Here is a 4113-nt window from a genome sequence, read left to right as displayed (position 1 = left end):
TCAAAAAGGTACATTCTATTCTTGAGTCTCTTAAAATTTCAAAAAATGATTATCAAAAAGAATTAAATTTTAAATTTTCTAACCTAAGTAGTAGCCTCATGCAAACCCACTTAGCGAATTCTAACCTAACTGACCAACTCGGCAGGGTGTCTTCAAAAAGTGAGGAAAGGAGAATATGGATTGAGCTGAAGGAAGCAGAGTTAGTTAGAGCTAGGGATGAAAGTATTTATTTGCAAAGAGACAATTTAAAGTTATTAAAACAAAGAAATGTTTTCTGTTTAATTGCTAAGCGTCTTTATACTAATATTGCTCAATTACATTTAAGCTGTGAAATTGGAAAGAAAATTCATAAAATGATTTTGCAGAATGTGAATCAGAAGTGTCCTCTGAAGAGACATCAATTTCGTATAGGCTAGGTTTGGATAAGATAGAAACCTTCATCGATTCTTAGGAACATAAAAGTATGTTAAAAGATATCTTAGATGAAAATGATAGGCTAAAGATTAAAACTGAAACTATACAAACATTCGATCTGTCAAATGCCAAAATTGTTAAAGATAATAAAATAAACTTAGATAATTCGTCTGAATTTGAAGTGGAAAGCGAGATGAGTGAAATCTCAGTAGAGGATGAAGTTGATTGCTCTAAGTTTATGAAAAATGAAACCGAGAATGAAAAACCACTTATATCATAAAACTCGGTTGAGTTTGCTCGTCTGTCAAAAGAACAGAAACCAAAACTCAAGGAAAAGGCCTTGGTCTATCAAAAAGTTCAAACCGTGCCAAATCAGGTTTATGCTGTGACTGGGGTCACTCAAAGGCAAACAGCAGAATTAAGAATCATAGTTGATGAAGATAACGCTGAAGGATGCGAAGATTATTTATGGTCTACTCCTATTGACAACGTAGACGAGACTGTGGGACTATCTGAGAAAACCACATGGAGAGTCAAAGGTAGATACATACCATAACCCATCAACAAACCCTCCAGTTTCGACATTCCAAGCACAAGCGGAACCAAAGATGTTCCTGAGGAACCAATGGTTGAACCTGATGTTCCAATCAAGAGGGAAGAACAGAAAGTTCTACTCAAGAGAGAGAAAGCACCGAAAGTTCAAACTAAGAAGAGTACAAAATCTAAAATGGAAGGTAAGACAACTATAACTCAGAAGGAGAAACCAAAGGCCAGCTTCAATGTCCACAAATCTCAGAAGGAGCTAGCTGAACAGAAACGCTTGAGAAATCAGAGATATGCCACGAATCTGAATGAACGGAAAAGGCATTGGAGTTATCGAAATTCCAACTATGAGCCTCACAGGAAAGGATCCATGGACAAGGGAAAGGAAAAGTTGAAGGAAAATTTTAGTCCAAATTCCTACTATTCCAAATCCCAGAACCGAAAGTCATGTCTCGGTCCTGAACCCACTTTCGGTCCTAGACCTAGTTTCGGTCCTAAACTCAAATTCGGTCCTCGACCCAGATTTAGTTCTAAACCCAGATTCGGTCCCAATCTTAGTTATGGATCCTCCAAGTCCCAAGTTGAAACAAATTCTTTAAAGGACATCAAAGGAAAAGGAAAGCTGGTATCAGACTCTGAGAAGGAAAATAAGAAGTCCTCCTCTAAACCTAGGAATCAAACGAAAAATCCTAAACCATCAAAATCAACCCCAACTGATACACCAAAATTTAAAGAAGATAAAACAAAAATCAAGGTGTATACCATTAAAAGAAAAGATCAAACCACACTTATTAAACGAACTTATTTAGTTGATGTTTCTGTAGTTATTCCTTTCTCTGTGAAAAACTCACAAGGACCCAAGAAACTTTGGGTTCCTAAATCTTCTTGAATTTGCAGGTAATCAGTGACGAGCAGTTTGACAACAAATGGTATATAGACAGTGGCTGCTCGCGTCACATGACAGGGAGGAAGGAGGAGCTAAGGGAGTTTCGGTCCCTGAAAGATGGTGCGTCTGTGAAGTTTGGAAACAATTCCTATGGAACAATCAAAGGATACGGCATGATAACTAATGGAGACTTCTCGATCAGAAAGGTGGCTTATGTAGAGGGATTGCAGCACAATCTCATCAGCGTTTTGCAATTATTTGTGGGCACAAGTTTGAAGGTATCGTTCGATGATGAGGGGTCTGAGATAATGGAAAAACAATCCAAGAAGGTTCTGCTGAAATCTGCACGAAAGGGAGAGATGTACCCTCTGAATCTTAACCCAATTCGAGGGACACCAACTATCTGTTTGCTGTCAAAGGCAAACACCGATGAAAGCTGGTTATGGCATCGACGTCTATCACACCTAAATTTAAAAGACATCAACAAATTAGTCATTGGTGATCACGTTCGAGGCCTTCCTCTTCTCAAGTTCGATAAGGAGCATTTATGTGCAGCATGTGAGATGGGTAAACAGAGCAGAAGAAGCCACCCTACATGCATCAATACTAAGATAGTGGAAGCACTTGAACTATTACACATTTTTTTTGTGTGGACCTTCTGCTATAGAGAGTATCGGTGGAAGTAAGTACATTCTTTGTCATTGTAGATGATTTTTCACGCTTCACTTGGGTTTTCTTTCTTAAGCATAAATCAGATGCTACTCCCAAGCTGAAGACATTCATCAAGCAAGTGGAAGTACAACTAAAGAAGACGGTCAGAAACATCAGAAGTGACAATGGTCTAGAATTCAAGAACAAGGATTTTGATGACTTTCTGGCTGATAAGGGGATAACTCACAATTTTTCGGCCCCTTATACACCACAGCAGAATGGGATTGTTGAAAGACGAAACCGCTCGTTATGTGAAGCAGCCAGAACCATGCCCAGTTTCACTTCCCTACCTTTATACTTCTTGGCTGATGCAATTGCCACTGCATGCTATACTCCGAATCGGTCCTAGCTCAACAAGAGATTCTCCATAACTCCTTATGAGATCTTAAACAATAGGAAACCGAATGTCAAATTTTTCCATATCGTCGGTTCAAGGTGCTTTTTTTTAATTCTAAAGAGAACCGAAATAAGTTTGATGTTAAAGCCGATGAGGGCATATTTCTGGGTTACTCTCTGTCATCAAAATCATACAGGGTGTTGAATAAGCGTTCCAAAAAAATTAAAGAGACTTATTATGTCACCTTTGATGAAAATTATATGAAGAAGGTTCAAAGGACTGAAAGTGCCTTAGGAGACATATTCCCAGAATCTGGACAAGTCTCGGTTCCAATATCCAACTTGTTTGAGGAATACATTCGGATATTCGATGAACCAGAAAAAGCAATTCATTCAGAGGAAACGACAGCAAATAACAAAATGGATAATCTCAAGAAGGTCATAGACGAAGCTACTAAAGAGATGGAAAGTGAACCACCAAGTACTAAGTCATCAACAGGCTCTCCAAACAAAGATTCAACCTTCCAGGGGGAGAGCACTACAACTTCAAAGACAACCGAAGTTTCTGTTGAGGGGGAGAATCCAAGTTCATCCCCAACATCTAAAGGTTCAGATGATAGGGAAAACACTGATCCAAAACAAACAAGTGATAGTCAAATCGAGGGGGAGAAACCAACTTCCACAAGAAATGCAGACTCTGATGCTGACAGAGATTTCACTTCGCTGGTCGAGGTGGAGAAGGAGAAAGAAAGTGATAGTTCTACTGACGAAGGTGTTGGATTAGTGTCTAAGTCCATAACTATTTTGGTATGTACTTGACCCGATGGTGCATGGTCCTTTTGGGTTGCCTTCACCAAAGCAACTTGATAGGATGAATTATAGAGAGAAAGGATGAAATATGATTTATTAATATATTATGAGAATAATATATTAAAGGAGAAATCATATTGGTCAATTAATATTAGTCAAGAATTAATTGGTAATTAGTTTTGTGACTAAAACAGATTAATTAAACTTAAGGGACTGGAATTGTAATTATAAGATAATTGCAATTTGGGCTATAGATTGCCTTATATTAAGGAGTGGACGAATTCTATGGGGAAACCCAAGAATAAATCGTCCAAGGCCTTAAGGAAAGGAATCTATGGGTTGCTTAGGGCTTAAGCATCCAAATTAGGGTTTCCTTGTTAGATAACCCTAATAGCCTCTCCTATATATATATA

The sequence above is a fragment of the Lactuca serriola genome, chromosome 3 (genome assembly GCF_051521515.1).
Source record: "Lactuca serriola cultivar US96UC23 chromosome 3, Lser_US96UC23_V15, whole genome shotgun sequence".
Taxonomy (NCBI): domain Eukaryota; kingdom Viridiplantae; phylum Streptophyta; class Magnoliopsida; order Asterales; family Asteraceae; genus Lactuca; species Lactuca serriola.
Note: the sequence above shows the minus strand (reverse complement) of the source record.